The sequence below is a fragment of the Canis aureus genome, chromosome 31, assembly GCF_053574225.1.
Source record: "Canis aureus isolate CA01 chromosome 31, VMU_Caureus_v.1.0, whole genome shotgun sequence".
NCBI classification, from domain to species: Eukaryota; Metazoa; Chordata; class Mammalia; order Carnivora; family Canidae; genus Canis; species Canis aureus.
Genome location: NC_135641.1, coordinates 24940030 through 24958319, shown reverse-complemented (window position 1 = coordinate 24958319; position 18290 = coordinate 24940030). Strand labels below are relative to the sequence as shown.

Here is an 18290-nt window from a genome sequence, read left to right as displayed (position 1 = left end):
TCTGGTGTCCTGCTGAGGTCAAAAAGTACAGCGTCTGTCTGGCTACTGAGTGTCTTTCCCCATGTGCCCTTGAGTGGGGGGAGCATCTTATTATGACTTGACAAGGCGGATGCAATTGAATTTCCATCTCATTCAGAGCAGAGAGAGAATAGCTTTGGGAACGAGGCTAGTTTGAAACAAGGGCTCCTGAAGCTAATTAAAAGCTAGGCTGGAGCTGTGCTTTTCATTCCTTAAGAATGTTCGACCTCATTAAATAGGAAAAAGCAAGTGGAATTTTCTGATTTTTTTTTTTTTTTTCAGGTTCTGCAGTGGTTGGGGACTCGGAGCAAGTGAGACATACTTCTACGGCTTCTTGTTTGCACAGTATCTCCGACAACGTCACTGTCGTGAGGAAGACTTAACCCTTCTCGAGTGCTTTGCACCTCAGGAGAGGGCAACTGGGCAAAGCAAACACAGAAGGACATCCTGGGTCCTGCTTCAGGCTCCCAGTCCCCTGCACTCCCTCGCCTCTCGATTGCAAGGGATGGAGAAAGCGTTTGCAGGCTCCAGCACAGTGGAGCAAATGGCTGGCCTTTGGAAAAACCTCCCTTTCAGACACTTGGAGCTAGCCTGCAGTCACGGCCACAAGGTTCCAGCCAGAGGAAATAGAAAACTTGGCAGGCTTTCCATGGGGCTTCTAGATGGAACAGAAGAGCCTAAAACCCTGTTCTGTTGTTTGGACTTGGGACTCCCTGTGGCCAGGAGTCAGTCAGGGGCCATGTGCTCAAGCCACCAAACTACCTGGGACCACAGAGATCGGGCTGGGAGAGGTACATCCTGGAAATCCTTAGGTTTTGATTTAAAAACCTCCTCCTACAGGACACCTGCGGGGTGCCAGGCCCTGTGCTAGCAGCTTTGCATATATTATATCTAATCTTTCCAGCCACCTTGCATGGTAGGTGTTATTACCCTCATTTTAGAAGTGAGGAAGCAGAGGTGCCAGCTATGATCTTCTGCGTGGCTCTTGGCCCTGCTAATAGAGCACAGTTGGAAGAGTCCTAGTTTCGTGAAGTATCTGAAATGGAAGGAACATTAGAGGTCATGTCTGCCTTGTGAGGATAATGATGAAAAGAGATCCAAAGCCAGAAATGTAAATTAATCTGCTCAAGGACACACAGCAGAGCTGACACCTTCACATCCATCTCTTCTTTCCCATGTAATAGCAGGAGAACAGAGAGATGTAGTTGCCACCTGGGATGAATGGAACAAGTGTCAAGGCCTGCTCTGTCTCTGTCTCTAAGCGATGATCACCACAGGCATGGCAGTTTTCAAAGGTCTTCTCACTTGATCTGGTCGACATGTCTTAAAAATGAGAGAAGGGGAAGCTTTGCCGTTCTGGGAGGATGAAGTAAGCTGCCGATGAAAAAAAGTGCACATCCACGTCTGTAAAATGTTTTCAGCCTCTCACGATGAAAGTGCCGGAGGGGAGTCAACGATTTTAGAATTTTCTTTTTTCCATCATCTCGTAAACTTAGGTGTCACACACTGCTAAGTCTTTGCTTCCACAGGGTGGCAAATTTGCTTCTCTCTCTCTTTGGTTTGCTCCAAATTGCTTGGGGTTCCATCAGAAAGCTCTTCTAGGAATGTCCCTGCATTATCTCATGAAGTCTCTAGGGAGTGTATAGTCTACAGTCAGCGCCATAACATAAACACCAGTCTCCTTGAGCCACATGTGGGATTGCCCAGACTCTGGCATCTTGGAACTCAGAAATGGTGCATGTACTGGGGTCTGGCTGCAGCACCATGTACAGCATAGTTAAGAAGCACTAGGGCTGAGAGGGAACGGGGAAGCTGTGATAGGGTCATTTGCAAGGGCACGGAATAAGTAGTTTAGATGATTGGTTCTATTTTTCACTTTGCATATTCTGTAAGAGTCAGTTTTATTTATCTGTTAAGTGAATATAATAATGGATAAACCTGCTTCTAAACGGAATGAGATACAAAATCTACACACGTTCAAGAGTCTGTCTGAGCCGGCCTTAGCTATGCTCCCTATGCTTCAGCCACTGGAGGGCTTGCTGATCCCTGAATGTGTCATGACAGTGCCCATGGGAAATAAGAGTAATACCTTCTTCAGTTTGCTATCTATGATTTACCCTCTAGTCAAAAAGGATTTGACACTTTGGAGTTAAACTTTCACGTACATTTTCCCATTTAGCCCTCAAAAGGACCCTGTGAAAGAGATCTTTCTTCCCATTTTGCAGATGCCAAATCCAGGCACAGACAGGTGAAACACCAAGCTCAAGGTCACATATATGTTAGATGCAGGAACAATGGGTCTCCTGAGTTCCAACCCAGAATTCTTTCCTCTGTATTGCATGGGACAAGGGCTTAATTCTCCCAGATTTGGAGTATATGTTTGGCCACTAATGCTTTCCTTCAAGATGGGAAAAACACCTGGCTGTTGCTTTTCTACACCACAGTAATGACCACATACCTCATGTGCACACAGGCTTCCCTGCCTTGATTCATCCTGTCCCCTCTGCTGGGAATGCCTTCCTCTCCCCTTCTCCGAATGACCAACTCCTCCTAATTCCTTTTAAGGCCACATGCTATCTGATTAATTTCCTTTTTTATGTCCCACGGTGCTTTTCATGTCTTCACTACAGCAAGTCAGTGGGCAGTAAGCCATAGCCAGGTGTGTCTCATGGAGTCACAGGGGGGACAGAACCCAGTGACCAAGTAGAGGGAAAGCTTGTTCAGATGCAGGATCAAGTCTTCATTTTTATATTTTCATAGTGGATATTTGGCAGATAATTGACCAGAAGTTGCTCAGAGCCTGAAAATCAGCCTGCTTCTAGAAAGAAACAAAATGGCAGGCGAGAAGTAATGTAGTAAATATGGAAACCAGGATCTCAGCCCTCACATTGCAAACTGAATTTCTTGAGGCTACAGATAACTTCCTGGAGTGCCTGCGCATTTCAGATGGTTAGGCACACTTTGGAGGGACTCTTGGAATTTTTTGGGAGATGGGTCTACCAGTAGTTCCTGTTTCGAGTGAGCCTTAGCTCCCTCAACCAATGCCTTAAGAGCTGACTGCTGGCGTGCCATGTTCTGTTGCCTTAGCCTGAATTTTTCCTTCTAAGTGTCAAAAACAACAATAGATGGAGAAAATGAATTGAGTGTGTGTGTGTGTGTGTGTGTGTGTGTGTGTGTGTGTTGGGGGTGGGGAGCAATCCAGGAGTCCCAGAATAACCTCCAGTTTGGTAATGATTTATCTTATTTCATTGTTAATTTTGCAATTAAGCAGGCGTACTTTATATGCCCGAATGACCCATGGATTGTATCTTAATCAAATTAATGTGTCTAACATAAGACTGATTCAGTGTTCAACTGTGAGACTGACAAATGACGCAAAGCCCAAGTTTTCTCTTTCCTTTCTCTCTCCTCTCCCCGCAAAACCCTCCATCACGAAAGGTCAACTGACTGAAAAGCTGTTGTTTTGATGGCTGCCATGAGATCCTATTGGTTAAAAATGTGAGAAGGCTGGGTACCTCCCCCCACCCCACTTCAAACCAACTGTATGTGTGTGTGATAGTGTGTGTGTAAGTTTGGATGAAAAAAAATTGTGGTTAATTCTTCTTGTTGTGTACTTCCTGCCACTGACATTTGTTGCTGCTGCTGTGTAATGTAGTTGAGGCTGAGTAGGAGAATGAGATGCAAATGACCTATAGATGTATTCCTTAATTATGGCTACCCTCCTCAATCTCTATTCTTGGAAAATTTGAAAAGTAGAAAAAGGTGACCAGGGAAGCCAGCTAGTTGTTGCATTGCCCTGAAGCAACCCCTTTAGATCATTTTAGTTGATAAGTAATTTGAAAAAAGTATGATTCTGTTTAATAAAATGATATCTATATTTTGAGACTATAAATAATAAATAATGGTTTCTTAAAGAAGACTTTGGGTAAAGGTCTAAGACTTATGTTTTCCTGGGCTTAATTTATCAGCACTTAGAGGGACTTCAGCAATAGTTTCTCATCCTCATCTGATCCATTTGCCAGGATTAGTGAGATATCTCTTAACGCTAATCAGGTCACATCTCTTCCCTGTTTAAAACCTTTCAATGGCTTCCAATTGCACTAAGTTCAAAGTGCTTGCCATGGTTTATGAGACCTATATAATATGCTCCCTTCTTGCCCTCTGACCTTCTCTCTCTCCCCTCCCCCTTACTACACTGGCCACTTGCTTTCCAGCCTCAGGACCTTTGCAAAGGCTATTTCTGCATTTTGCCCCTCTGCTCCCATCCTGGCTCATAGAGTAATGGTCACCTGTACAGTCAGGCCTTTCCTGACCCACCGATGAAAACTATGCCATTCTTTCTATTATGTCTCTTCACACTTCCTTATGCTTTCCCTTTCGTGAATATGTGATAATTTGTAATTTTATATTTATTTTTCTACTAAAGTTTTGTTTAATGACTGTTTACTCACTACTCTATAAGCTTTATGTCTGCTTGATTTGCCACTGTACGCGGTTCTGGGCATATAGTAGGAGCTTAATTAATATTTATTGAAAGAAAGAATGGGCAATGCATTGACTTTCATAATACTTGAGATTCCTTAGCCACAGAATGGGAATAGTCATCTTTATTCAATAGCTAGCTATGGAATTCAACTTGACATTTGTTTTACACAGAACTTTGAGATGTTAGGATATTGGTTGGCCATGGAAGGAATGTGAGACCAGGAGTTTTGTTTTTTGTTTTTCCCCTCCATTCAGAGTTCAGTGGCTTGCGTACTAGGGATTAGACACAGCCCCTGTTCTTCCTCCCATGCCCGGCCAGGGTAGCTGCATCTCTGCTGCATCTCCCTTCTTTTAGCCCCTCCAGTCATTGTCTCTGCTTTTAACCAGCCTGGGAAATCATAGGGAATACATATATCAACAATTCAAGGTTCACTCCTCACAATTCTCCATTTATTTAGGAATTTCTTGTTGCCTAAATAATCTTGGAGACTTTAAAAGAGATGTTGAAACAGTCTAGGCCAGAGCCTAAAGTTTTTTCAGGTATGTTCCTACCAAACCCATGGCTCTGATTCCTTTTCAGTCCAAAAATTTCTTCCAGAGTGGATACAGAAATCTGAAAGAAGGTGAGAACACAAGGAGTCATGTCTTCCAGAAAACCAGTGAATATCTCTGAACTTTGATTTATCTATGAAATGTGGCTAAAACCATCAATCTGAAGGTGCATTTAAGACTAAATTAAATCACATATGTAATAGTATTTTTACAGTATCTGATACTCAATGCTCAGTCAAAGTCCACTTATTATTTATCTACCACTTTCACTTCTCCCTACCCTTCTTTGGTCACTCCAGATTCTACTCTGAGATTCCTTTAGCCCAGGATGGGAAAAGAGTATCATGACAGTTGGCCCACCTGTTCATCAAGAAAGTGGGAAAGTGTGTTGTTGTGTTTAGTCGATGAATCATTGAGGAGCATTGACCTCACATAGGATTTTCCATCTCAGCTCTGTGTATGTGCTGGATTTCAGCCTCTAGAATTCCAGTATGCGGAGGGGTTTTAATGGTAAGCAAATTCAATCTCCCCCACTCATTCATAACTAGCGGTCTAGTGAACAAAGCAGTCTTTGGTAGAACCACCCCACTTTCTGATTTTGCAAACATGCTTCATTTCCACTTCCTAAGGGAGAAAATCCTAGAAAGAATGTGAGATGACCAGAAGGGAACAAGCAGCAGCCTAACTATGGACAAATCCTACCATCAAACTAAAATCTTAAGCTTGCTATGTTGGCCTGAAGAACAAAATGGTTGGGTTGTCAATCATGGAGGCTTTTGATTGTTTGTTTTGTTTTGTTTTAGTCAGTTATCTTAAAGTAGTAAGGTCCCTGCCCCCCAAGAAGCTAAGTGGATGAGGGATGTGGAGAGATACTTACAGAAGACTGATGCTCTGCCTTGGACAGTATGATGCCTGCCTGGGAGAAGTGACCAGGCTGGCAACATCTGAAAAAGGTGAGAGAACCTCCTGGTTTCCAGTCTGTTCTTTTCAAATTTGTGTGCCTTTCAGTAGAAATAGTTTTTGGCCCTGCTAATTTTGTTCTTTCCCATGTCTGCACTGTAGGGTTCTGCTAGATTCTCAGGCTGGGAGATAACTTACTACTCTGTGCCAGATTCCTCTTCTGAGATTTCTACTCCTTGAAAGGTGCCAGCCTAGAATCGAAGAGTTGACTAATTTGAGTTGGTGGATCTGAGTTCATGTGCCAGCTCTGCCATTTACAGAATTGTGACCACAGCCTGTGGCTTCACCTCCTATGCCACAGTTTTCATATTGGTGAGTGGAGGAAGATGGTGTGTACCTCATGGAACTATTAGGAGAGAGCATGGAAGGCATTGAAGAGTGCCTGGCACTTGGCCAACAGTCAAGGCTAGTTGGCTCCATTCCTCGACCTGCCTCCCATATTCCTCTGTGTTCTTTGCTATGGAAGGAGCCTGACAAGCATCAAGGACTATGAGGAAGATGAAAGAGAAAACTTCAGGAGGTAATGGTCTTATAGACTTCAAGAGGGAGGTTTAGCAGGTTAATTTTGTCCATGAAAGAGTCTTATCTTTGGAACTTACAACAAAGTTTGGTTGTGCAGGACTAAGACCTGGCAATGAAACTGAAGCTGTGGACAACCTTTCTAGTCTGGATTTATGGTGCTATTTTGAAATACACCTAAAATCCCAAAGGAATAATTCTGTTACAGAATTATATATTTGCCTTTTGTAGAAAGTGGTCTTTTTAGCAATGCTGCAGGAAGCTGCATTGAAGTTTATCTGTTAATATTTGACAAAATAAGGGAGATACCCACTCCATTGTTGCTGACTTTTCAATGAGGAGGACAGAATATTGAATAAGTAATCACAATGAATTGAGCAAATGCTCTGAGAGGGGTAGCACGGTGTTGAGAATACTTAGTTGGGGTACTAACTTAATTTGGTGGTTGGGTGAGAGGTGGCCAGATGTGGTCAGGGAAAGCTTCGTAGAAGAATGGCATTTAAATTGAGACCTCAAGTCTACATGTAGAGTCAGAGGGTGCTCCAGGTAGAAAAACCAGCACGTGCAAAGGCCCCAGGTGAGAGAGCATGAAGTAAGGTCGAGGACTTGAGGAAGCTTGGTTGGGGTGGGATAGAGGGCAGTAGGTGGAAATTAGTCAGAGAGGTAGGCAGGGCCAGCTCATGAACTTTCTGGGAAGCCAAGATGAAGGATTTAAACCCTATCCAAGAATCATAAAGTGTTTTGCTTGAAGAGTGATCATAATCAGCAAGGTTGGCTCCTGGGTGGGGCATGTTTTGACACATCTTAAGCAAGAGGTAAAGGTGGCCTGGACTTAGGCAGTGACAATGGAGCGGAGAGAAGAGGAAGGATCAGAGATGTTTTGGGGAAACATTGCCAGGACTTGGCCATGGGTTGGATGTGGTGTGCTTGTGGAAGAAGGAGGTGTCAAGGAATCCAGGATTCAGGCTAGGTAGGGTTCAGTGAACAAGAAGCAGGTGTTGACAGAGAAAGGATGAAGTTCAATGTGAGAGCTGGGTGGATGGTTTAGTTTATAGACAAGAGCTAAGATGTAGATAAAGATTTAGGGGTTAGCGGGATGTAGATCACTGTTTCTCAAATTATACCCAGGTACCACCTGCATCAGACCCACCTGCTGTATATAATAAACAAAGACTACAGGAGAAGGCTGGGATAGCAGCTAAAGAGTTGTTAAATATTTTGCACATGAAATGAGCACGGAGAACAGAAATTTGAACACCTTCCAAAATCAGTGGCACTTAAAGTAATGGTGCCTGCATATTCCTAGTGTGGAGTGACGGCAAAACTGCTGGAGAAGTGGAGAGGGTTTCTTTTATTTGCCCTTGTCTCTCCTCTGCTTCTTATCCATTCAGCACCCCTTTGCCCCCCACACAGACTCATTTTGTTTGTTTTGTTTTGGGGAGGGGGGAGGAATGGTACAAATGAGGCCCAGCCCCTTTCAATTTTTCTTTTCTTCTTTTTTTAGTCTAATTCAGGACAAAAAAAGCTTTCATCGAAAGAACAGATGTCATCTGCTTTGGTCTTTTGTGGTGGTTTTATTTTATTTTATTAAAAAAAAAAATGCTCCTGCAGATGAGGCTCATTTAAACATAATGACGAGGCAACAAAAGCCCTCGCACAGAGGCGCTTCAGATTCGGTTTGACTCAAGGGAGGGAGAGCAGACAAGGAGATGTCCTGTCCACTTGGCTCCCCTCCTTAGGGCCCCAGCAGCTGCATTTCAGATGCAAATGGAAGCCGAGGGTGGGGGGCGGAGGAGGGGAGTGGAAATGCCCAGGAAGCTGATGTGCAGGTGTCGAGGATTCCAGACATCGCTACAACAACAGGCTCTGCAAACACAGAGCTCACAGAGAGTGGGCTTGAGGGCGCTCGCTGGGAGGGCTCAAGTGGACCTGCAGCTGCGCTGGACATTTCTTTTCTTAGCCATCAATGGGCTCTGTATTGAAAATATGAGAGCCAGCAAATGGTACGTTCAGAGAAAGGAAACGCTTTGGAAATGGAGCAAACATCAGGCTGAAAGGGCTTCCCCTTGGCCATGCTCATCATTTAAATCCACGTACTTGCGTGAAATAGATATTTGATATATGAGACTGGCATCCTGGGGCTGGAAGGAATCCGTGGAATTGTCACATTTATCCCTCTCCTTCTATAGATGAGAAGTATGTGCAGGCTCTGAGTGACTTGCCCCAGGTCACATAGCGCCTGAAAGAAAGGCAGCCATCCTAGGGGTAGTGACATTTCTCGAGCCTTCTCTGTGCTAGACACAGTTCAATATTTTGTGTGCAGGATTTTATTTCCTTTGCACAGCAGACCCATGAGAGAGTTCTCCTTATTTCCATTTGTAATGTGGAGAAATTGAGGCTTCAGTGAATTCAAAACTTTTCCTGAGTCAAAAAGCTGGTAAGTCCGGGCAGCCTGGGTGGCTCAGTGGTTTAGCGCTGCCTTCGGCCCAGGGCGTGATCCTGGAGACCCGGAATCGAGTCCCACATTGGGCTCCCGGCGTGGAGCCTGCTTCTCCCTCTGCCTGTGTCTCTGCCCCTCTCTCTATCTGTGTCTTTCATGAATGAATAAACAAAATCTTAAAAAAAAAAAAAAAAGAAAAAGCTGGTAAGTCATAGTCAGGATTTGAACCTATGTATGAATGTCTTATTCCAGAACTTATACTTTTTTTTTTCATTATACTTCATTCCTAACTCCTGGGAAAGTCTTTTTTTTCTCTCAAACACACACGCATGCGTACACACACACCTCTCTGTTTATCTATTGTTTCTATTTCGATATGTGTAAAATTCATGAACATGTGTAAATATTAAAACCTCAAAATAAACATGTGACTTCAGCCATATAAGTATTAAGCCAAAACACTATCAAATTCAGTGATAGAATAGTTATGGTTAATGTTGGCAACAATCCCTTGCTATGTGTCTGGCATAGACTATACACTCAAGGAATATCTGGATTTGAATTGTGCCCTTATGTTTGGAAAGGGGCTTTTCCTTAGTAGCAGAACCTAGTGTCTACCACTATTGTGACTCCTGTGAACCTTACATGCTTGCATTGTGCCTGACTGTGCTCATGAGGCACCTTCACATGCATTAGTTTATTGCATCTTGGGAATACCAATGTAAGGAAGGTAAGCAGGGCCACTAGTCCCACTTTATAGGTGAGAAAACTGAGGCTCAGGGAGATAAACTAATGTTCCCAGAGAAAGCTGGGAGGTGAATGCAGATGTGCTCACGCCAGCACACCGGCAGAAGCTGTATACTGAGGGGCAAGGTGCTGATGGAGGTTAGAGGAGGAGAGTCATCAGCACATAGGTAGGTGTACCTGTCTCCACTGGCTGAAAGACATTGTGGTCCAATGTATAAAACTCCAGATTTGCAAACAGACAACCCAACGCCCTGTGGGTACGTGAGTGTGTAGGCGGTGCTGGAGGTGTGGGGATCATTGAGGATGGTGACCTGGGGGAGGTGAGACTCTGTGGGTGGTTCCTTTGCACGGATGCGTCACCCTCTGTGCCCGCCCGAGGACTGTGACAATGCCTACGTGAGTGCCCACAAACAAGCACACATGTGGGTGGACAGTAACCATGAGTGTGCTAAGGACATGGCCAGAGTCCTGGCCTGTGGCAGTGTGGGTCCTGGGTTTCTGGGTCTCTATGTGGAGCCCTGTCTTTGAGCAGTTCTGTGACTTCAATCGGAGCTACTGAGACCAGCCATTTTGCTGTGTGGGTGAACCCACAGTCCCACTCCTTCCTTGGGAAAAATAACTCAGCAAAATCTACTACTACTGAGTGGGCCAAGGATATGAGCTGTATACTTGAAGGATGATGCAGTCTGAAATCTGCGGCTAGTAGAATTGTAATGTATCTGGTTCAGAGACTTATTTTATGGATGGAAACACTGAAGATCAAAGGACAAAAGTACTTTTGTTACTAAATACCCATTTTTGATATTTCATTTATTAAAAAAATATATTTGTTGAGTAGACATTCTGTGGAAGGACTCACCTTTGAGGATTTCCCAGTTTAGTGGAGAGAGACATGTAAAAACAAAAAGTCACAATGCCACTAGGTGCTTAATATGAGTGACTATGTTTTGACAGAGCTCACAGAAGGAGTTACCAACTCATTTCCGGGTGTCTAAGAGGGCCATACATCAGAGATGACATTTGAGCCAAATCTGGGAAGAAAATAATTTTCCAGAGACACAGAAGTGCTTACCTATGAGAAGGTAACGACATGTTCAAAGACCCAGAGGTGAGAAGAGCACAGTGTGATATGGGACTCAGTGGTGGCTGGAATTTAGGGTGTGTCTCTGTCTACCTGAGTTTGTAGGGTGGAGTCAACAGGCAAAACCAGAAGGTGGGGAAGGGGGGTGCTGGATCAAGAAGAGCTTTGTATGCCAGACTCAGGAGTTTGGACTGTTTCCTATAGGATCTGGGAAAGCATTGAAGGATGTTAAGCAGGGTGATAAGATTCAAAGTAAGGCTTAAGCATATTGTTCTGCAGACAGTCTGGAAAATGGATTGGAGATAAGGAGATAGCTGGAAGATGCCAGAAAGAGTCATGATGGACGATGATGAGGGCCTGACCAGTTCCAGCTGAAGTGGGGATGGGCAGGAGGAAATGGATGTGAGAAATTCAGGACCTGGCAGGAACATGAGTACCGGAGCAATGGTGAGTATGGGTGGAGGAAGGGTGCAGGATGTCTTAGCACCAAGATTGGTGATTGAGTAGATGGTACAGTCAACCAGGAGAGGAGCTGAGGGAGGCAGATGCAGAAGCCATTATGTATATAGTTTTAGACCTGATCTTGTTTAATGTTTGGGAATGTCGAAGTGGCGGTGCAGATGAAGGAAATGGTCTGGAGCCTGGGAGAGAGGCCAAGGTTGGAAGTCAGGTCGCTGTCAGAATTATAACCCATGCACATTGATTTTGGTGAGATGGAACCCTATCTGAAAACCAATTCATCAAGAATGATATTCAAATGTATCTTAGTACTCGAGCTGAAAAGCTCCAGAAGACAGAAAAATGCCCAGTATTTGTTCTAGAAGGTCCCTGTGAGCCAGCAGGAGTTTGCCAAGAAATGAAACAGAGGGTGCCCCGGAAAGGCACTCAGGCCCTTACTTGTCTGCTTCGTGTCAGAGTCAGGAGCCCAGCAGGGCCAAACCTCTTTATCATGGAGTCATCCTTCATCAGATGGAGTGTTCACTTATTTCCTCTCCAGCCCCCGTGCCCTTCCTACCACCCCCACCTCCTCGCCTTAGTCACTGAAGCTGAGTCATCCACTGAGCCTATTCCTATCACCTTCCCTCCATCAGGGCAGAGAGGGTTGGGGCAGGAGCTTCTGGGCATAGGGGGCCAGATGGGGACAAGAGGAAGTGTCTCAGACTCTGGGTTCCAATCCCTTTACCACCATTTCTTCCCAGGAGACAGAGGAAGGAGTGAGGCTGGCCAGTCTCACTCAGTGACTCCCAGGAAGGGCGGGGGGAAGGAACAATTTTAGGGTGCCAGGCAAATGCCAGATGTGTTAATATCCATTCTCCATCACAATGGGGGGGGGCAGATGAATATGAGGCTCTCGAGGTTAAGCATTTCTCCAAGGTCACATAGCAGGTATATCTGAATTATTTTACAGCTCATACTATTTCTTCTACATTGCTCTGCTCTCTGTTTATCTTTGGGGGAGGATGGCATTGAAGCAAACTTGTTGGTGAGTGCCTACTATGTGCAAAACACTATGCCAGAAGTAGTCAATAGAGGCTTTCTTGTCTCAAGAACATGACATCTCATGTTGGAAAACTTTGATCCTTTGATTCATTCCTTCAGTATTTTCTGAGTACCACCTATGAGCAGAGCCTGCATGGGGACTATGGAGATAGGCAAGTCAGAGTGTCAGCCGTGGCACGCTCCAACACTGATCGCGGGATGCAGGGATTAAACAGTGAAAGGAGTATTTCATATTCATTTCTCAGAGTTACTTTCAGGCTGACATTGAAGGCTGAATCTGGGGAAGGGAAGTGAGGACTGTAAGAACTGTAAGCATACTGTGGGAGCAACTGCAGGAAACAGAAGGGATAAAGGGGAAGTCCCATGGGTTGGCAGATATTGGGTAGTTGAGTTGCAAGAGATGTTGGGTAGTTGTTGTTGGGTTGCAGAGAGAAGCTTTTAAAACACTACTAGCAAGAGATGAATTACTGAAGCCTTGACTACGCTTATATTCTTCTGTTGATCCATCAGCCCTTGATTGCATTCACCCCTGTTATTGGGTCCTCAGTACTAGGTGCTGGGCATCTAGGGGATACAGGGATAAGATGGAGAGGAAAATGCAGGAGCGGTCCCTGACATGAAGGTTAGGGACTCAGATCAGATGGTCACAATCCTGTGGATCTCTGAAGACCGTTAGAAAGGAAAAGAAGATGGTATGAGAGAGCATACAATAGGGAGGCCTGTTTTGTGGGTGGTAAGGAAGGGCCTCATTGAAGAAATATCACTTGAGCCGAATCTGAAGAAATGAATACAAGTAATTAGGCTGTTTGTGTGCATGCGAGAATGCGAGTGCGTGTGTGTGTGTGTGTGTGTGTGTGTGTGTGTGTGTTGAGGGCAGGGAATATTGTCCCGGAAGGAGGGCATTAATAAAGAGAAGACAAGCATCCTAGCAAAATAACAAGCATTCTACCAATGTTTGTTATGTTTATAATAAGCATTCCAGCAAAATAACAGTGCAGGGTGGTCTGGAAGCTGGTGGCACCGTGTTGGGGTTATCAAACCCATAGCCTTGTGCACATCCTGGGAAGCTGCAGGTGAGGATAGACTTGGATCTTTCAGCCACGTCCAACTGTGGATTTTCTCTGATTTTCTCTGTGTGACCTCTGTGTCTCGACATCTTCATCTATGAAGTGAAAGAGCGCACACCTACATACCTTTCAGAATGCTGATACTAACAAGAAATGGCAAAACCCAAGTCATCTACAGGCATCCTCTCAAGGACTAACAATTTGAAGAAGAGGTCAAAGATCAGCACAGAGCTTTGGGGTGTCCGTCAGACACACACGCAGACACGCACGCATGCAACACAGGACTTAGCACTGTCAGCCTTGAGTAGACAGCTGTGGCTTTCTATTCCTGTCTCTACCCATCTCTAAAGGAAGAGGAGGGCTTTCTGAATAGACAAATGCAGGGTACCGACACCGGCACTGTGCTTCTAGGGGTGCCCCTGAGAAGAGACGGCTCCCTTCCTTTTCTTTATTTCTTTTTTTTTTTAAGTTTTATTTTTAAATTTTATTTTTTTTCCTTTTCCTTATTTCTAGCACCCTCTCCCTAAGTTACAAAGGGGCTTTGGTCTGGAGCCAAAGCACATCAGACACAAGCATTAATGTCTGAGTTGAGAGTAGAATTCAGATTTCTGCAACACTGAGCTGCTACTTTCCGAGAGCTGAAGCCTTGGCAGACTTTTCTGGTTTGTCGTACAAGAGGCTGAGAATGTTCAGATTCTTCAGAGGGGAATCAGAGGGAAATCAGAAAATATGTCTATGCTATTTAATAAGTTCTGATCTCTGAGAGCCTGAAAGATAGGGACAGTCTTCAGAATGTCAGGAGGCATTTTGGTCTCTAGTCTCCATTCTGGCACATAGTGGCTGTGTGACCATGGGCACAGCCACTCCCCCCAGCTGAGGCCCGGTTTCCTCACCTCCAAAACAAGGTAGTTGATCCAAGATCTCTGGGTCCTCGCAGCCTGAAATGATGTATTTCTGGGACTTGAAACCCTAACAGGAAGACCCTGGGTAGTACTTAACCTGGTTTTGGATCACCGTTTGCCTATATTTGTAGTCTGGAAGGACCCACTCTCTTTCTTGCCATTGTCCTGTTGCCCAATCCCAAGTTGCGAATAAGTTTTCTCCATGTCGCTTTCAGTACAAGCATTTTGTGGATGGCTTCTACATCATTTCAAGATTTTCTGTTGGTGAGGGCCCAGTGAGTCTGAACTGATGCCAAATTAAGTTTGATTTATAATACAGGTAGTGCAGTGATCAATCAGGGTAGGCCAAATGGAGAGTGATGGATAGCGTGATCAGGAATAGCCAGGGTAGGGATGAACAGAGCGGTTTTCTCCAAACAACCTGTAATTAAAGCTTTCCCCTTCAGCCCCATGACCCAATGGTCTCCTTCCCTATTCCTAATTGAACATGATTTTTCCTGATAGTTAAGAGTTTGCTTGTTAAATGTGCTTGTTAAAGTCTTTTAAAAATACATTTACAATTGTGTGTGCATGTGTGTGCATGAGTATCTTCTATGATTTGGTTCCTGTGTATGCATTGATTTTGATACATCTTTGATTCCAGGGGTTTGTGAAGATTAGGAAAGGAGACTGACAAAAGCCTTAGGCTATAAGAAAGCCTAGAATTGGGGAGCTTTCTTAACTCTCCTCTATGAAGGAGCTTGAGAAAGTAAGAAAGTAGAAAGCCTGAGTCAGGGCAACCTCCAACTCCTCTCGTTTTCTTTGGATGAGCATGACAGCCCTGGGAGGTGGGAGGGCGTGGACAAGGAAAAGGAGGCCCAGAAAGTCACCCAGCCAGCACGTTTCAGTGCTTGGCTTCAATGGCTACCTTCAAAAAAGAGTACTATGTAATTGCCTAAGTCTCTCACGGTGCACAGTGAAGTGAGGTTTGTGGATGAGGAAGCAGAGGCTCCAGAGCTAATCTCCAAGGTGTTCTCTGGTCTGTGATTTGGCTTTCCCAGGTAGAACTGGGACTTGGGTCGAGTCCCATCACGTGGTGGTGCTTCTTTTTGCCCTATTATGAGTGTTACCACTCTGGTGAGACAGTTTTAGTCACGGCTTGCACATCTGTCATTCTCTGTCCCTTTGAAAACTCATTTCATGGTCCAGTAGAGCCGAGTTTCATCCAATAGCACTCTGACTTGGTGGCTTCAAAGCGTGGTGCCAGTCCCCCAGCTGGGTTTGGGGCAGTAATTCTTAACAGTTTGGTAGTTAAATTAGAAGCAACAATAACACAATCATCAGGTTTGGTCTGACACCCTGACGATTCCCAGCCCTCACACTGTAAGTGGAATAGATGAAAGGGGATTGATGGGTTTGTGATTCTTCTAGAGAATTCCTGCCTCGTCTTCTTCAGCTAGACAGAACAAGAAAATTCACTTAGCATGGACCAAAATAGTATGTTATGGTTTGGAAAACTTGTACTTTGTAGACTACCTCTCAAGGCTCAATGCTAACGGGCTAGAAATAAACTGGAACAATTAATTCTAAAACTATCCCAAAGGCAAGCCTTTTTTCCAAAGGTCTCGGGTGGTTTAATGTCTGGAGTGTGTGCAGAGTTTTTCTTTCAAACATTAATGCAGTTATATATCTAACTCTGGTCTCCAGAGCTCCAGGGTCCCCAGAAACGGAGTGTCCTAACTTGTGTCTGTTCCCTTTCCAGGGTAGCGCTTGCATGAGTGCCCCACTATGATGAGACAGTGGACTTTCAGAGATCAGTACCATGAGATGCTCCAACCATAGCAGCTTGGTTCCCGGTTCACCTCAGGACAATGCAAACTGAGCTATGCATTTACTGTAATTCTAATCAGATGACTCTATAATTGGAAGAACACCAGTGGCATTCTGTCTTTGGAGTCTTCTCCATTAGGCTACTGAACGAGGGCCAGGGGACCTTTGCTTGTCCCAAATGCGGTCCTGATCTGGGACCTGGGTACTTTGGGATCTGGGTACTATGTTCCATTGTGTAATAGGATCATGTTCTTTCTCCTCTTTTGGTAAGACTCTAAATCAGTCTGGAATTGGCACATCAGGTGTAAAGAAGGCATTTCCCTGCTACCTTGATAAATTCTGGCCAATTGTTCTTACAGTAAAGAACAAGTGAAATAGTAAACCAAGTATGTGTGCATTGGGAGCAGGGGGTGTGTGTGCCTGTGTACATGCTGGGTGACAGTGACTGAATATTTTAGGCAAACATTTCCAAGTCTAGATCATAATCATATGTGGTAATGGTTGTCTAAATAACAAGAATAATACTGGGAAATTCTTTTTTGGAAGATTTTATTTACTTATTTGACAGAGAATGAGCAATGGGATGGGACTGAGGGAGAGAGAGAGAGAGAGAGAGAGAGAGAGAAGCAGACTTCCCGCTGAGCAGGAAGCCCAATGCAGAGCTCAATCCCAGGGCCCTGGGATCATGACCTAAGCCAAAGGTAGATGCTTAACTGACTAAGCCACTCAGGCACCCAATAATGTGAATTTCTTAATCGCTCTGGACACCTCAATTAGAGACAGAAAGAAACATTAAAGACAAATGTATTAAAGAATCAGTTTGTGGTAGAAACTTTGCAAAGTAACGTGTGGCTTTGGGAAATATAGAAATGAATCAGACCAGATCTAGACCTTGAGGGGCACATAATTTGGAGAGCGAATTTATGCTCAAAGAAATTTTAATTCAAGATAGAAAGTGTGTGGCCTGGGGTATTAGGGTTCAGAAAGAGAGAAGATCACTCCCTGGTGGAATGATCGGGCTTGGCTTTTTGGAGGAGGTGGATTTTGAGCCAGATTTCAAACGATGGGAAGGATTTGGTTCAGGAGAACACCAGAGGAAGAGATCATTGCAGGAGCCAAGGTGAGAGGGGAAGTGGGAGGGTGTGTGTGTGTACCAGTGAATGTTGCTTTCAGGCAGCCAGGATGAGTAAGGACCTCACCCCTGGGGTCAGTGATGTGGGTCATATTCTCTACATCAGTGTTTCTCAACAATTAATGCAGACCTCAGGGGATCTTATTAAAATACAGTTTCTGATGAATTAAGTCTGGGGTAGGGGCCTGAAGTTATGCATTTCTAGTAAACTCTAGTAAAAATGCTGACACTGCTGATCCCTGGACCACCCTGAGCAACAGGGAATCATTGAGGATTTTAAGCAGTAGGAAAGGAGTTCCTGCTACACCCAGCCTTGCACCTTGCACGTCCCTTTGACATTCTAAGGTCACACACACACACACACACACACACACACACACACACACCCCAGTGGTCTTGCAAGTGAGGCTCATGTGAGTAATTACTTTGCATCATCCTTTCCTCAGTTGTACTGACTCAAATAAAAATCCAGGTAGAGGGTGAAAGTGGACACGGGGCAGAAAGAAACTAAAGACCTGGCTTCTAGAAACCAGATAAAGCACAAACCGCAATGTAAATGCGTTTTGGTTTCACAAATGGTTTCTCCCCCTGAACTGTTTATTGAAGGGCAGAAGCAAGCCGAGGAGAGCCTTTATATTTTAAAATGATTTAAATACTGGCCCTCTGGCTTGTTCATTAATAGAATGTTATAATATCACGATAATACTTTAATTGTACTACAAAGAAAGAATGAGAATCAGAGTCAAAAGATCTGACCTTAAGTCCTTCAACCTCTCTGGACCTCACATGAGCTTCCTTATCTAGAACACAGGAGAATAATCCTTTCTCTAGCTGACTTTCAGTTCTTCAAAAAAAATCAAATGAGCTAATGGGTGTGAAAGTGCTTTGCAGACTGAGAAGTACCTCACAGGTGAAGTGCCTCTCAGGTGTAATGGTCACCTCTTAGTCCTATGGAGGGAGATAACAGTCTTTTCTCTGGTCTTCTGAATTGCTGGCAGAATGACTTAGCAACCATGGGGAGGAGCCCATGATGGCCTCAGAGGCAAGGTCCCAGGTAATGTGGCGTGAGAGATCCTCC

General features: G+C 44.5%; 1 long non-coding RNA gene across 1 annotated transcript in view; it reads left to right on the top strand.

Moving 5' to 3' along the window:
- Positions 1–18290, top strand: part of LOC144302575 (uncharacterized) — an 80407-nt gene that overhangs the window by 47106 nt on the left and 15011 nt on the right. Inside the window, exons 10-14 of the long non-coding RNA XR_013369489.1 lie at positions 301–5565; positions 5863–6008; positions 6118–6535; positions 10676–11249; positions 16013–16346. This is a non-coding gene — a long non-coding RNA (uncharacterized LOC144302575). The remainder of the gene's footprint in view (positions 1–300; positions 5566–5862; positions 6009–6117; positions 6536–10675; positions 11250–16012; positions 16347–18290) is intronic.